The 17,421-nt window shown below is 40.7% G+C and overlaps 1 long non-coding RNA gene across 1 annotated transcript; it reads right to left on the minus strand.

Annotated features, from left to right (window-relative positions):
- Positions 1-656: 656 nt before the first annotated feature.
- Positions 657-11,060, minus strand: LOC109190962. Its single transcript, XR_002055839.1, has 3 exons — positions 11,047-11,060; positions 8,827-8,835; positions 657-736 (listed from the first exon to the last, which is right to left on the minus strand). It is a non-coding gene; the product is annotated as an uncharacterized LOC109190962 (long non-coding RNA).
- Between the last annotated feature and the right edge of the window lie 6,361 nt (positions 11,061-17,421).

The following is a 17,421-nucleotide window of genomic DNA, read 5'->3' on the forward strand; positions in this document are numbered from 1 at the left end:
AGGCAGTCAAGGAATGAAACCGTGTGGTGATGTTCTCTGGGTGGATTCGATTCATGCGTTCTCTCGGGCGGTTTGTCCCTGTCGTTTGCTCTACCTGGGTGATTTTGACAACGGGGATCCAGTGGGGACTCGCCTCTCAGTATGTAATCACGCTGGAAGACTTCCAGGAGGTGCTCAACGGCCTCCACTATGGAATGAGAAAGTTCGACCGGTTGGGTCTGTGGAACGGTAGAGACCGACGAGCGTGTGCTCGGATGAATCTCCTCTTCTTCTCGAGGGTTTTCTAGATTGTAATTTTTCCTGGGGAGTGTCGATCGGCCGGATGGTACGTGAGATGCAAGCCGACTGAGGGTTTCTCTCAAATCCTGGATCGACCGGTCAATATGGGTGCAACGTCGAGTGGTCACCATACATGATTAGAGTTGTTGGTGTGTGTTTTATGTTTGTGGGACCAAACGTAAACTTTTTGTATCGATCCCCACGTACGGCGCCAATGTTGATTTTATGAATTTTGGGCAGTCAATGGCAAGCCAACACTACCTTTAAAATAATGAGAATATAGGAAAAATATGAAGAAAGTATATTGAGAGAATATAGGTATTTTGTATTGGTGAATATTGCTTGTGAATAGTAAAAATTGTCTCCCTTTTCCCCATGTATGGGGGTCTATTTATACGTATTTTGGGCCTATAGCCCTACAAGGAATAAGAGTTCTAAACTGCCTCATATTGGGAGTCTTTATCACATTGGGAATAACAAGCCTAATCCTTATTATAGTATGAATAATAAATCCAATCCTTATTAAACTCCTAAGTTACTTCGTACTGTGTATCCTTCTTGGGCTTCCATGATCTAGTTGCTTTCTTAGGCCGGTCCATGAGGTCTAGGCCTAGTATACCATCCATCAAATAACATATATAAATAAGAGTTAGTAATATAAAGTTGATTTATAAATATATAAAGTATTTATTATTTATATATAGTTAAAATGAGATTACATTCTTATTGAATTAAAATCTATGAGAGAGAATTATTTTTTAATATTGTCAAAATACATTTATTTTTTTTAATTTACCGAAAGTCAATATCAATTACACATAGGAGTGCTCTGGATGAAACCCACCTCGTGCCCTATAAGAAAAAAGACTATAATGAGGTAATTAAGCCAACATAGGTAGGTTGCCAATATCGGCTGAAACTTGAAAACTTGTCGTTATCAACTAAACTGCCTAGCCAACTTGGTTGGGAGTTTCCCCAAAATGTATTTATTTAACAATTATAATTGATAGTGTTGGGATATTTGGATTGGCATAGGCATGCCTGACATTAATCAAAAGGAGCAATCCATGGATCATATCATATTAAATTAACCCACATAATTCTCTAAAAGAGGTAATCATAATCATATTAATTGATTTGATAATAATACCTCAGATTTAACATTCATTTAACAAAAATTTTAACAGATAATTATTTGTGGTAAAAAATGAAAGTCAAGATACATGATTTGATCGAATTGAAAATCGAAAACTAAAAAGAGAACTAGCCCAATTATTAGAGGACCATTTATAGTATTAACTCTAAAATAAAATACTTTACATGCCAGAGTGTTGGTCTAGTGAACTTAAGATTTGTTGTTAACGGAAAGTTGCCTAGCCGAAAAATCTGGATTATCAAAAAACAAAAGGAAAATACTTTTTTTTTTTTTTTTTTTTTTTTGAGGCAAAAGGAAAATACTTTAATTTACACGTATTTCTACAATAAACAAGTGAATTCTACGCATTAAGTGCTCGTATCATAGTGCAGAAAAGCTAACCACCCAAAATCAAACAACTACAATCTGTATGCAACATTTCTAAGATTAATATAACTTTGATTTCTTTCGAATAGTAATATTTTCATATTCAATCATCGACTATTGCTTAAAAAAAAATCATCGACTATTAATTTGATTAAATATAATTTTAAAAAATTTAAAAATTAATTAATTTAAATCCAAAATATTTAAAATATATTTATTTTTGGAATATTTTAAAAACTTTGAATTAAATTTAGTTATCAATTGAAACCATTATTAAACATAATATTAACTAATAGACTATAAAGTGAAATTGAAATGCATGGATATGTTTTTAGTATTTATGTTGAAAATGAGCAGTCACTAATAGCATGTTTGGTTCACAGAATGAATTTTGAGGTAATAGGAATGCTATTCCATAAGGAATGGAATAGGCAAGGAATAGAATAAGAATTGTATTCTATTGTTTGGTTCGCGGAAGGAATAGATTTAGAAATTATATTACAATGTTTGGATGATTTAAGTAATAGAAATGAAATATGTTTTAAAAGACATAAATACCCTTATAAAAATATATGATGGTGGCGGTGGCGGTGCTGGTGTGGTGGCGATGGTGGTGGCAGTGGCAGTGGTGGGGGCGGAGACGGTTGTGCTGATGGTGGTGGTGGTGGTGGCGGCGACGGTGGTGGTAGTGGTGGTGGTGGTGGTGGCGGCGGCGACGGTGATGGTGGTGGTGGTGACGACGGTGGTGAAATAGGATAAATTTATATATAAGCTAAAAAAAATTAGGTTAAAGAAAGGGGTAAAAAAAAAAATAGATTCTAAAATCTATTCCTGAGCGTTCAGTAATAGGCTAATACCAGGGGGCCCCTAGTAATAGCTATTACCTTATTTGAGGTAATAAGCTATTACCAGGAATACTATTCCTGATAATAGAAATGGTTACCAAACAAAAGAATATGCCTATTACTGGGAATGCTATGCCATTCCCGGCCTATTCCGTGAACCAAACGGGTCATAAAAGTGATAATGTGTCAATCTTATTGACAGGCTAAGGGGAAACACAAATAATTGACCATCAAAGAGCACATGTATCTTATTGTTGAAATCGATTTTAACAATTTGTCTTTTATTACCTGATTCTACGAAAACGATTTGCAAAATATGTGTACTTTTTTTTTAAAGGAATTATTATTATTATTATTATTATTATTATTATTATTATTATTATTATTATTGTTGTTGTTGTTGTTGTTGTTGTTGCTGTAGTTGTTGTTATTATTATTATTATTATTATTATTATTATTATTATTATTATTATTATTATTATTATTATTATTATTATTATTATTATTATGTGAAGAAGGAAATTAAACTCGCAGTTACTATTCGAGAGTGTGCACAAAGTATGGTCGGTGCTTCCCGTGTGGCCGGTGAAGATTGCACCATTAGTTATGCATAAATGCACACACAACATTCCGAAATGCATGAGAATGAAATGCACAAATGTATCACACACAAAAAAAATGCACCACACCTAATGGTTAGAGGCCCCATGCCCGCACGGGAACCTGACCCTATATTAGTTTTACACGCATTGCGCGAATGAGTTAATGCCCAATATTTATAATTAAATAAATATTTGAAAGTATATCAATACAAGATTATATATGAGAAGTTCATACATAAGTAATTTAATGTTGAATTTGTTTATTTAAATATGTAACTCATAGTATATGAATACAATTTAATATAGGAGATTCATTATAATTGTTACTAAATTTTTTTAAATAATAACCAAGTATTTTTGTTGCAAAGGGTGCACATATATACAAGATCAATGAATGAATCAACGGTACCAGTTCTTTAGGTGTTTTGCTCAGTGTTCATTTAGTTAAATCATTATTTTTGAATAAATTATTATGGATAAAGAAAATTCCTAATTTAAGAAATTTAGATAAAGTAGTAAAAATTTAAAATTTTTAATTATAATGTAACCCAAAGATCAAAATGCTAAAAAAAGTGTTTGGTTATTCAACAATTTGTTCCAAACTATTGAAAATACAAACATTGCAATTTATTACATTTTCACTTAACGTTTTTGAGAATGATTTCCCAATACCTCTATATTAAAAAAAAAAAAAAAAAAAAAAAAAGTTTACTGTAGAGCCATTTCAACTCCTTGAATAACAAGAGCTAATTTCGCTGGATCACTACTTGCCCATCAAAGGATGAGCAAGCTTAATTTTTAAATTGGAGCCTTAAGGCTCCTTTTATAGGAGTCTCAAAGCTCGCATGCCACTTTTTCTACCGATGTGAAAAAAGTGACAAAACTAAGGGGAGCCGAACATTCGGCTCCCCATATGTTTTTTTTCTTTTATTAAATTATTATTATTATTATTATTTTTAAAACAATTATTATTATTATTATTATTATTATTATTATTATTATTATTATTATTATTATTATTATTATTATTATTATTATTATTATTATTATTATTATTATTATTATGTATACCCTTAGGCCATTTTACATGTTAATCTAAACATCTAATTTTTTCAAATATCTTTTTACTCACCGTTGATATAATTCGCTAGTCAAATCCGCTAACACTAACCGCTAACTGCTGATTGTCAAACAAGGACATTGCGAGATAGTTTCCCACTTCAATTTGTTGTGTGATTTGAATACTCTCTTTGCCAACGGATTTCAAGTAGTTAATATTTTTTTGGTTAAACAGGAGGGGGATACCCAAAACAAACTATAAACGGCCAAGCACCCCCGTTGTATCTCTGGGGACGCGTCTGACGACGTTCGCGCCCAGCTTGTCAAGCCGGATTACATCCTTTAAATCCTGGAGTGTGTCAGCTAGAATGCAAAGGCCAATCGGATATGAGAACGCTGACGTAGCTAGGCTATCAGCTGCCTTGTTTCCTTCTTTGAAGACATGCACGTAAGCCACCTCGTGAATCTGCTCAGCCACTCGCCAGCATTGCCTGATAACATTGCTGGTATCAGCGTGGTACTCCATAGGCTGGCAAAGAGTTTCAACGATCCTTCTCGAATCGCATTCCACCACCAGTCTCGTAGCGTTTATAATCCACCGCCATATACAGACCTTGTAAAATCTCCCAAGCTTCGGCTTCCATGGCTTGGCAATGGCCGATATTTAGAGTGAAACCTTGGCACCAGTTCCCAATCGAGTCCCTGAGTAAACCCCCACAACCAGCTGCGCCATTTCCTTTGCTACAGCCATCAGTATTTAGCTTCAACCAACCATTGTCAGGCTTCCTCCATGCATCCCACTCGAACATCCATAGGTGAGTTGCACCCCTTAGCTTGAGTCGTGCGCCTTGCAAAAGCTGCCTTGATCTCTGCATCATGTTGATTGAGCCACTTCAATTTCTGTCCTATCGCTGTACTCTGTTATCTGAAGATCTCATTGTTGCGCCAGCGCCAAATCCACCAGAGTCGCATGCAGAACCTCTCTGGCCAATCATCTCCAAAGCCATACCTCACGTCACCTTTCAGGTTTGTCTCTAACCAGTCACTCCAAGCCAAGGATCACAGATGAGCATTCAAGCGCTGTTGGATGGCCATCTCCCAAATGCACTCAGTCGCCGGGCAGAACCTGAAGAAATGATCAAGGTCCTCTGACTTACCTGCACAACGTAAACAACACATGTTAGTCGTTAGCTTGCGTCTCGCTCGCTCGACATTGGTGAGGATCCTCCCATGACGGACGAGCCAAATAAACATGCTTATATTCGTCGAAACCCGTAGGCTCCAAATCCTTTGCCATTGGCCATCGTCGGTGTTGGGCGCATTGTCCACCGCCTTGTTGTATGCCGATCGGATAGAGAATTTCTCTTTGAAGTCCAGTCCCCAACCAATCCCATCCGGCATATGTTCTACTAGAATGAAACTCGTCGTTCTCTCTCTCACTTCCATTGGCAGCTTGTCTTCCAAAATTTCCCATTTCCATCCTCGTTGGTCATCCCAGAAGTCTCTTATGTTTTCATAAAGAACTGGGAGGACTAGAGGTGTGGTGAGCTGGCTGAAAAGAGGCTCTGGCGTGATCCAAGCGTCCATCCAGAACTTGGTCGACTTCCCGTTACGAACAACCCATGTCAGGTGCTTTTCCATAAGGTCCGAAGCCGCTGATATGCCTCGTCAAATGTTCGAGAGATTGCGTCTACCCGACACCTTACTTTGAATCCCTCACATCCTGTTGTATTTCGTGGTAAGGGTCTGTGCCCATAAGCTGTCAGTCTCCGCCTTAAGCCTCCAGCCCAGTTTAGCCATATATGCTGCGTTCATCTCCTGAAGGCGATTCACGCCCAGACCCCCCATCATCCTTACTAGTCGTGACCAGCTCCCAATTTACTAGACTTAACTTGTTCTCCGTTCCTTTGGCACCCCAGATAAACTTCCTCGTCCGCTTCTCTATTTCCAAGCAAATACTCTTTGGGAGGGCTTTCGTTTTCATGGTGTAGGCGAGTATGGCATTCAGAACTGATTTGGCCAGAACGGCCCTTCCTGCCAAAGACAAAGTTTAATCCTGTCAAGTAAATCTGAATAAGTGGCATTAGTAACTCGACCATGAAGGGCAGGAACCCCCAAGTACTTGCCCAGGTCATTGGTTCGAGATATTTGCAGGTGACTTGCAATGATATCTACGTGCGGGGTCCATGTTCTTTGAGAAGAAGACTTGAGACTTACTCAGACTAATTTTCTGCCCCGATGCCCTACAGAAGCGGTCCAAACACTGTTTGACTACCTCTACCTGTTCGTCTTACGCCTCCGTGAACAGGACCATGTCATCTGCAAAACATAAATGAGTTAGAACAAGACCATAGGTGCAAGTTTTATACCTTTCCAATTGTTATTCATGGCTTCGAGGATAATAGATTGGCTAAGTCTTTCCATGCACAACACAAAGATTTCCGGTGACATACCATCGCTCTGCCGAATGCCCCGCTCAGGGTGGAAGGACTCCAGACGTTCCCCGTTCCAAATGACTAACAACCTAGATGTTCTAATACAATTCATCATGAGGTCCCTTATCATCGCTGTAAAACTCATTTTTTCTAAGGTGTCCTGAATGAAATTCCAAGACAGATCGTCATAGGCTTTCTCTAGGTCAAGTTTGATCGCCATATATCCCTTCGTGCCTCGCTTTTGGCGCATGGTGTGCATAAATTCCTGGAAGATAAAGACATTGTCCGAAATCTGGCGCCCAGGGACAAAAGAAATTTGAAAAGGCCCCACAATCTTGGGAAAGATGCGCTTCACTCTGTTTGTTATCGTCTCGGTGATGATCTTGTAACTGACATTGCAAAGACTAATAGGTCTAAATTGTTTGATAGTCTCTGGGGACCGAACTTTGGGGATCAAAGCAATGAGGGTATCGTTAATATCTGTTGGAAAAGTCCCTGTCGTGAAGGCCTCCCTTACCAGCCTAAACATGTCAGCACCTATTACGTCCCACATGTGCTGATAAAAACCCGCCAGAAAGCCATTTGGCCCTGGCGCCTTAAACGGCTTCATATCCTTGAGCGCATTGTGGACTTCGTCAATCGTGACCATCCTGTTGAAGCATACCCAATCCAGGTTGCTAATGCGGGGAAAAATCGCACACATCTGGGCCCTCGTGTCCTCCGCGGCATCCTTCGAGAAATGGTGGACATAGAAAGTTCGGATGTGCTCTCGAAGCTTAGTGTCTTTGGAAAGCCAGGCTCCCTCGTCATTCATTAGTCTTTGGACTGTGTTTCGGGATTTACGAACTGTAGCCGCTGCATGGTAAAAAGTTGTGTTCCTATTTCCAGAGTAGATCCAGTCTTCCTTAGACTTCTGAAACCAAATGAGTTCCTCTTGGTGTAAGGTGTCTTCAAGAGTCTCCTTTAGCCTAGCCTCGAGTTTGGCGAGACCCCTATGATAGCCTATTTCCAAGATCTTCTGAATACCAAGTATCCTTGCCGTGAGAGACCGTTTCCTTTTTAACACATTGCCAAAGGAATCCTTATTCCACCTCGCTAGCACACTGACCAGGTCTTTCGTGTTCTCTAGAAGGCTTCGTTCAGACTTCCAAGCACACTGTACTACTCCACACAAATCAGCATGGGTGAGCCAGGCTGCCTGGAAGATGAAAGGCGTCGGTGTCAAAGTTCTCTGTTCCACTCCCACCTGTTCTAAAATCGGTGCATGGTCGGAGGCAATCCGTGCTAAGTGAATAACCCGCGCATCTGGAAATCTGGTACGCCAGTCAGTTTTGCACATGGCCCTATCCAGGCGCACTCCCTTGAAGGTATCCATGTTCCCATCTTTCACCCAAGTGAGCGTGGGCCCCGAGAAACCCAGATATACGAGCCCTTCTTCTTGGATTCAATTTGTGAAATCCGAAGCCCGATGTGAAGAAAAGACGCTATAATCTCTAGTCTCGTCCTTATTGACGACCGAATTGAAATCTCTCGCTGTGAGCCAAGGTCCCATGATACCTTGCACCGAATGTCTGAGGTCCTTCCAAAGTCGTCGGCACAGATAGTGTGCTGGGCTCCCATAAACAGGGGCCAGACACCAAGGCGGCTGGTTATCTGTCTTCACCTGCAAAAGAATAAACTGAGGGTGAGTATGTTGAATCGAGATCCGCAGTGGGTCCTTCACAAAGACCCAGATGCCACCGCTGAAACCAACGACTTCAACACGTATCCAATCCTCGAAACCAATTTTATTGCCGATTTCATTTGCATGAACCCCCAAAACCTTGGCCTCAAAGAGCCCCAAGATGCATGGCTTGTGAGTCTTGATGAGGTGATTAAGGGGGCGCAGGAACCGCTTGCCACCCGCACCCTGACAATTCCAAAATATGCAATTCATAAAAACAAAATAGGGGCACCCTGACAATTCCAAAATATACAATTCATAAAAACAAAATAGGGAGGCAAGAAAGGAAAAACAAACAGAAATAACCAGGCAAAACCAAACGCAGAAAAGAAAACCAAAAGCAGGGATGCTCATTTAGCACCCCCGTTACCTCCATTTTCGCGCTGTGCAAGAGCCTCATCGAGGTCCATGACCACATCTCCCTCGTCACCTATATGTTCTAGTGGATCCCCAAAATGCTCTTTTGAAGATTCCCACACCGGCGAAGGAGCCGCGCCTCCCGTGTCTCCCACATAGACACGCGACGACCTGATCAGCATACCGTCTTGCGCACCCCTGACAATGACGTGTTTGTCCTCCTCCACCGCGCGTCTGGACCTGCCACCACTTGCCCACCTCGTTCTATGCTCAGATGACGAAACAGCGATGGCCATCCCCTACGGTTGCGATGGCTCATTCAAGATTTGCTTCTCTCTAGCTATCACGTTCGGTCTCCTGCTCTTATCTCCCACTGTTGATTGCAATTGGCTACTCCGAGGTATTGCTTTGTCACCATCCTCAGCCGTGACTGGTTGCTCGTCCCTCGTGGCATCCCCAGGTGTCTCTGTAAGGACACGTACTGCCTTTTCAACAGCCACATCGCCGTCACCCGTAGACAAGGGCGCGAACCTGGACACTTAAATGCCAGCGTCATCTCTAGTTTTGGTTCCTCCCCCACGGTTGCTCCCCGAGCGCTGGTTACGATCATAAGAAGATGTTGGAGGCCTGCCCTTACGTTGAGGCGCGATCATCCAGACTCCGAATATGACCTTGGGGTCTGTGGCTCGTTCGTCTCATTGGGTGGGATCGTGTAAACATGCTGGCTCCACCACCGGCATGCGTAACCACCGGCATGCGTAACCACGGACAACCGTCTTTCGCATGTGTATGCTCCAGCACCTCCAGGCTCTACCACCGGCATGCGTAACCACGGACAACCGTCTTTCGCATGTGTATGCAGACCACATGAAAAGCATACCAAGTGTATGCCTTCGTAAGCCACATTCCTCAGCTTGCCTTCGTATGTAAATTTAGAAATAAGAGGCTTTCGCATATCAACCTCCACGCAAATCCTTGCAAACATACCTCGAGACACAATACTGGTGGCTTGATCAACGCGTATTGTACGTCCGATTCGATTCCCAAGCTTCCTAAGAAAGATTATATCATAATACTCGACAGGAATGTATGGAACCCTGGCCCAAACGAGCACCTTCTCAGTGGTGTCATTCATCGGATCAAAGTCTGGCTCCCATGGCTTCACTATTAGATAGTGATTCAACACCATCCATGGTCCTTCATACATCGCGAATTCTGAGTCATCAATAAATCCAAAACGTACCAGGTAGTAATCATTCGCAATGGCAATCAAGTCTGAACTGCCTTTCTGTTTCCACATCGCCGTTAGCCTCCGGAGCATATACGCATATCCTACCCGCCTGCCCATAACCTTGATGATAAGCGCCTTTTGCCATGGGCCCCTGATCTTCTCCACCTCCTCCTTCGTTAATCTGATAGTAGGACACATAGGATTATCATCTTCCTCCGCTGCAATATCTTTGTGTTCATCTGCCTGATCTAATGCGCAACGATGGGGCTCCAAACTGGCCGCGCTCCGTCCAGTCACGCTTTCTGCGTACGTGCGTCTCAGGGACATTGGTTCCAGAGTTGATTCAGGCACGATCGTCAGCACCTGAGAAATCACGACAGATGGATCCGTCATCGGCTCCATCTCGCCGCCCACTACCATCGCGTCCCTCGTGTCTCTTGCACTATCTCCACCTCCGTCATCCCGGCGTCAGGGCTCACGATCGGTGCGATCTCCTCAGACGCCTCGTTCCACTTAGACTTCTTCGTGCTCCGTTCCAATAAGTCGTGATCCTCCGTCAAACGCTATGTCGAGAGCTTTTCTTCCATCGTCTCAGAAATCATCAAAATTATCTCCCTCAAGTAGTTAATATGATTGGCTTTATTAATTATATATATATATTTTTAATTTTGTTATGGTATTAATAAAATACTTGGTAAATAAATATATAGCATTATTTTGTATTATAACTTTGATATTTAATTAAAAAGTACTGCGCAAAAAAAAAATAATAGACAATATAATGAATATAATCAATTGATGAATTTGAATGTAAAGAATTTTTACATTGGAGAAAAATATAGACAATATAAGTAATGAAATTATTTCTCTCAATTAATCTATTGATAATGAATTTTTTCTTTTGAATAAAGACATTGTAGGGACAATGTAGCGAATATAATCAATTGATAAATTTGAATGTAAAGAATTTTTATATTGGAGAAAAATAAAGACAATATAACTAATAAAATTATTTCTCTCATTTAATTTATTGATAATGAATATTTTTTTGGATATGTGCTATTTTTTGTTGTAGCTACTAAATTACTATTTAATTTAATAAGAGTAAAATAGAGTACTAATTATGCCAACGTTGATTAGGATGAGGTTCAAACCTAAGACCTTTCTTATTGAAATCGATGAGTAAGTTAACGGTGAATTGACATAAATTAACGGAAAAGATAATATTTAACTGAAAAGTTAACGGTCAATCATATAACTAAGTATAAATTAAAAAATCTCAAGGAAAAATTAAAATCTGATCAATCTGAGCCATTCATTTGATTAAAAAATTTGACCGTCATTTTTTCTACCCATTATAGGTCTAACTCTCTTTGGCTCTTATTAGTATAGTATAGTGTGTGTGTGTGTGCGCGTCTATATATATATATATATATATATATATATATATATATATATATATATATATATATATATATATATATATATATATATATATATATATATATATATATATATATATATATATATATATATATATGTCCAGGACCGCCGAGGATTTCTCAAGTGAAAAATGCGCACAAATCTCAGCCATTAATTCCGTCCAGATCTACATCTCTTTAAAAAAATTTACACTTCGAATTTTGAAAAAATATGCACTTGAAGGCACAAAAATGTGCACTCGAATGCCAAAATTTTGCACTCGAAGGCACAAAAATGTGCACTCGAATGCCAAAATTTTGCACTCGAAGGCACAAAGATATACAATTGAAGCAATTATAGTGCCAAAAAAGTGAGTTATTCAACTTAAATGTTATTGAAGCAATTACCCATACAAATCGTTTGAAAATCTCACAAATTTCATTAGAAATTTAGTTATGTATTGTTGAAAAGAATGCAAAAGATATAATAAATACTAGTCCATAATTGTGTACTTCGAAGGCAAAAAAACGTGCACTTGAAGGCACTGAAGTACGCACTTGAAGGACAAACTTCTGCACTCGAAGGCACAAAGAAGTGCAATTTAAGGAATTATGATACCAAAAAGGAGGAGTTATTAAATATAAGTGTTATTGAAGCAATTACCCTTACAAATTGTTTGTAAATCTCACAAATTTCATTAAAAATTTAGTTATACCTTATTGCAAAAGAAGGCAACAGATATAATAAACATTGACTCATAATTTTGCACTTGAAGGCACAAAAATGTGCATTTCAAGGCACATAAATATGTACTCGAAGTCACAAAGGTGTGCACTCAAAGGGAGAAACTATGTACTAAGACAAAACATATGCACGCAAAGAAAGAAAAATATGCACTTGAAGAAGGAAAATGTTGAACATCTAAACATACCTACACAAAATTACAATAATACCAACGCGTATTTTTCAATTCTTCATCATTCTGGACTGTTGATTTGGACAAGATCTATGGTTGAGATTTAACCCTATTTTTTACTTAAAGCCTTCCTTCGCATTTGAATGCTTATATATATATATATATATATATATATATATATATATATATATATATATATATATATATATATATATATATATATATGATGGGGATATTGGGCATGGGCCATGTACTTGATGGGCTGGCATTGTTGGGACTGCGGCAGTGCGACTGCCAGCACCCTCGCGCGCGGGCCGCTGGGGCGGTGCGCAAGGCTTAGGCGGGAGGAATCGCGCGGATGGCGGTGACGCGGCGTATGTGCAGCAATGGCGATAAACAGGGGAGTGGCGAGTGACTACGTGGGACACATGGACACCAAGGAAGGAGAGGGGCATGCTATAATTAGGGGTCCTGGAACCTTAGCAAGTGGCAACGCAGACACAACAAACACTGCAGTCTAGTGGTCTTGATCTCATACTCTCAACCCTTTCACCCGACTTCGATTCCTATAACCCACCCCGTGGACCTTATTCTTTGTATTTGGACCGCCATTCCGGGCTTTGTACGTACTATTTTGGGCATATCGTCCTGGGTAACAAAGCTATTCTTTGCTTACCCCCGTTCTATATTTCTATATCCGGTTTATGGTGGACTCGGTCCCAATAAAACCATCAATATATATATGTAATTTATTTATTTATATTTTGGGTGTGAACTAAATGATAGTAATATGTGTATATCAAGGTTGCAAAAACCGTTAGACGACTATGAGCCGATTTTTTATTTTTATTTCTTAATTTATTTTTTAAATTTTATTTTAAAAAAATAAAAAATAAATAAATTAAAAATTATTAAATTCACTAATAAAACATAAGGTTCCTCTAGTTTTTTCTTACAAATTATTTACATGAGTGGTTGTAAAATCGTTTTGAATATTGTTGAAAGCATCGAAATACATAAAAAAAAATAAAATTAAGAGCAAAAGAAGCATTTTTGGAGAAATTAGAGGGCCAACCGAGTCAAAATTTATGCCTTCCCGAACTTTTAACACTTTACAATGCAAATAAATAAATAAATAAATCGCTGAACTGACCGGCCGGCCGCGGAGGAGGCCGATTCCGGCCTTCCTCGCGGCGGCCGGCAGCAGCCTAGCGCCTAGGCGTCGATTACGCGATTTTTGCAACCATGGTGTAAATACAATAAAATCATGTCAAAATAGTGAAATTTATGACCTAAGTAACATTTTTCCTTTAATCAATTTTAATTTTATGGATATAACCTTAAATCTATATTGAACATTGAGTCTAAAACGGTTAGACGGAGATTTAAACTTACAAGATTATGGACTATAATTTTTCTCCCAGGTGTAATTGTCTGATTATGGACTATAATTTTTCCCCAACGTGCAATTGTCTTAACGGTTATAATAGCATAGTTGGGAGAATATTATAATAGAATTGTTGCCCGTACGGGCTTAACCCACTGGTTCAGTAGACAATATTTGGGAGAAGAGAACAAGGTTTTTGCCCTGTCTGTTGAGTCACTGAGTTATCGTGATTTATATCATTCCAAATGCTCTGTCGGGCAATAAATGTTTCTGTTTAATAGTTCTTTTAATGTAGTTTCTAAATATATAAATTTTATATGGTAATACTAAGTTTAATATTAATGGGATATTGGGGGTTGGGCTTGGCCCACTTGGCATTGGGTGGCAGTTAGAAGGCGCTCCGAGAGGTGGGAGGGGGGTTGGGCTGGTCGGTGGTGGTCGTCGCCGGCGCAAATAAGGAGCGCTAGGGGCATGATGGTCTCTAGGGAAGCGCTGGCGCCCGAGGGTGGAAGAAGCCGTCTCAGATTGCCTGGCTAGGATGTTGGCGGTGTGACGGTTTGGGTAGGCGTACGATGTGGCGGCGCGGATGGAGTTCTGGTGTGGCGGCGGATGATGCGACGTACGGCGAGAGGAGTGGGTTGGTATGCATGGCGGGCGTGTATGTCGATCGACATGCGACGTGGCAGCTGACATGCAGGTAGGAATGACCACATTTCCGGTTCCGGTTCTGGAAATAGACGAACCGGAACCGGAACCTTAATAAAACGTTCCGGTTCAGGTTAGAATCGTCGGTTCTAACCGGAATTTCAATTTTTTTTTTTTAATTAAGAAATTGTATGGTATGTGTATATTTTTTGTTGCATGTGGCAACAAACAAATAAATTGGCTAGTAGGCCTCTGGGCCAGTGGCCTACTGGCCATATTATTTTATTTATTTTATTTTAAATTTTACGGTTCCAAACCGGAACCGTCCGGTTCCTAATTTTCTATAACTGGAATCGTAACCTTACAGTTTCAGTTCCGGAACCGAAATCGAAACCGTACAGACAGTTCCGGTTCGGTTAGCACAGTAACGGTTACGGTTCGAACCGTGGTCACCCCTACATGCAGGGTAGTGTGCGACGATCGGTTTGCATGGCGATCGACATACGGTGTGGCAGCTGGCATGCAGGGTGGTGTGCGGCGATCGGTTTGCAAGGTGTCAAACGCCGGGGATGGCGCGTGGGTAGGGGTGGTGGTTGACGTACGGCCCAAGGAGATGGGACACGTGGGTGGTAGTGGTGGACGTGTGCAGGATATCGTACACGTGGACGACTTTGGGGAGGGGGGGGGGGGTGTCCTGTAACAGTATAAATGGGTGGGGGGCTTGTTATCTGTTTAGGGCACTAAGAAAAACACAGAGACCTCTCTTACCTTGTGGTCTGAGTTTTTCTTTTCCAACTGATTGGTCAAGGTTCAATCCTTGGGGTAATTTATTTATTTATTTATCAATTTCTTAGTTTAAGTTATTCTGCTTATTTATTTATTTTGTTGGGCCGCCATTCTTTGGCCCGGTCCCTTGGGGTTTCTGTATAAATTTATTGGGCCTCACGCCCTGGTAATAAAATTATTATCTTCCTACCCCTATTTTATATTTCTTTATTTGGTTTATGGTGGACCCGGTCATTATAAAACCATCATTAGCGTTGTTTATAGGGATTGGGCCTCAGTCCCCTTTTTCTCTACCATTCGACGTACCAGCGAGCACTTCGGGCGAGTAGTGGCACACTCGCCAGAAACACCCGCCGGGTACAAGGTTCGGGGGGGGGGGGGGGTGTTCCGGCAGGTGGTTTGGGACCCGCCAGAACCCCCCACTGGTACACCAAGGGAGTTCGGCGGCACCTTTTCCACCCGCCAAAACCACCCTCTAGTACGATGTTTGTTGGCTTATTGTTTTGTTGTTCCCCGCGTATTTGTTGATGTTACGTAAGTCTAGAGCGATGTATTATGAACTCAATGGTAAGGATTTGGAGTCTTGAATCGTGATTAATATCCAATATTGCTATTCGTTGGATTATTTGATGAAGTCTATGATGTTCGTATGAACCTTTGTGATTTCTCTTTGACTTATGTATTAGCATGTTGTTTCTTGATGCTAGTATGATTCCTTGTGATATTCTATACTTGATTCTTGATTGAATTGATAACTTGAGCTTATCTATCAGTTGTGACACTTCGTTGAAATCTTTTGTTGTTGAGTCATTACCTTTGGAATACTCTTCTTGTATTTCTCTCTTGATATCCGTTTGAACTATCGTTGTGAGCTTATACTCTTATTGTATCCTAGCATTGAGAATTCCTTGACTTGAGCTATTGATTGAGCTACTTCATTGTTGAATACATTTCTTGTGGAATCTATTCATTTGCTTTGTCTCTTAAGATTCCTTGTGTATTGAACTCTTGTTGTGATGATTGAGCTGGTACGGTGGACAGTGTAGGGACTTCTTACAGATTCGGGATGATGGTCAATGGAACGCGATCCTTGAGACACGGGGTGTATACCCCTCCACATGGGCTTACAAGGCAAGGTACGCAACCTAGCGTACAACAAAAATGAATAGTGCGTGGTGCTAGCATGAGGCAGCAGGCGGCTCACACACTAGGACGTCCAGGTTAATGGGGTATGAGCTCTAAAACCTGTGGCATACGAAATTTCATTAAAGCTTACAAGGGAAAAGAAGTCGGTTCATCAGCATGCAAGTATAAAGGAGTTCATTTGTCAATAAGGCGAAAACGAAGGCTGCACAAAGTGCAAAATAGTATAAAAACATAGGGGAAAATAACTAAGTGATTGGGACAAGCCCCCAGCTCACCTAAAGAAGTGGCGCGGCAGAACCTTTAGCCGAGTCCGATAGACCAAAACTACAAGGGATCATATAGCCACCTGTAGCTGGCTCGAAGGACTGAGGGATCCACACTCTCAACCACACTCGTACCACCTGTAGCTGGCTCGAAGGACAACTACTCGAAAGGTATATCAGTAGATGAAGTTACTCTAGCTCTCGCCCTTTTTGGTTAATCAGGAAGGCACTAGCAAGTGTGGACGCCGAGGTAGGTGCCATAGGTGGCGGAGGTTGTTGAAGAAGCTAAACTTCGGGCAATTTCCATCCGGATACACGAAATGAGGAAAATCGACGATTCAGCTTACCATATAAAAACTCCTGCATCTGTTGCTGCCCCATATAGAAAACGTCCTCGCCCTCACGTACTATGCGAGTTTGACCCTCGTCTGTCTCTCGCAACCATATCTCCACAAGAGGGCCATGGCGACTCTACCGCCCAGTGTCGTGATCAAGCCATGAAGGATCTGTACCGAAAGAGGACACGTGAACTGGCAATAATCCTAAGCCTCCTGCCAACCTGCCATAGCGTCCACCAAGAGCTGACCTGACATATAAGGGGCAGTCAACCATGCATGTAACAATGTAGGCATACGTGATATGGCATGCTCCTCAGCGACACGAATGAAATCCTCGGAACCCCGCCAAACCTGGATAACTGTCTGCAGAGATGTAGTGTGATTAATCTCTTATTGTCTGCATCGTTCTTGCAAAGCCTAGTATTCCTACTTATTGCGTGTGCGATTATCATGGAGGATGTTATG

The sequence above is a fragment of the Ipomoea nil genome, unplaced genomic scaffold (genome assembly GCF_001879475.1).
Source record: "Ipomoea nil cultivar Tokyo-kokei standard unplaced genomic scaffold, Asagao_1.1 scaffold1596, whole genome shotgun sequence".
NCBI classification, from domain to species: Eukaryota; Viridiplantae; Streptophyta; class Magnoliopsida; order Solanales; family Convolvulaceae; genus Ipomoea; species Ipomoea nil.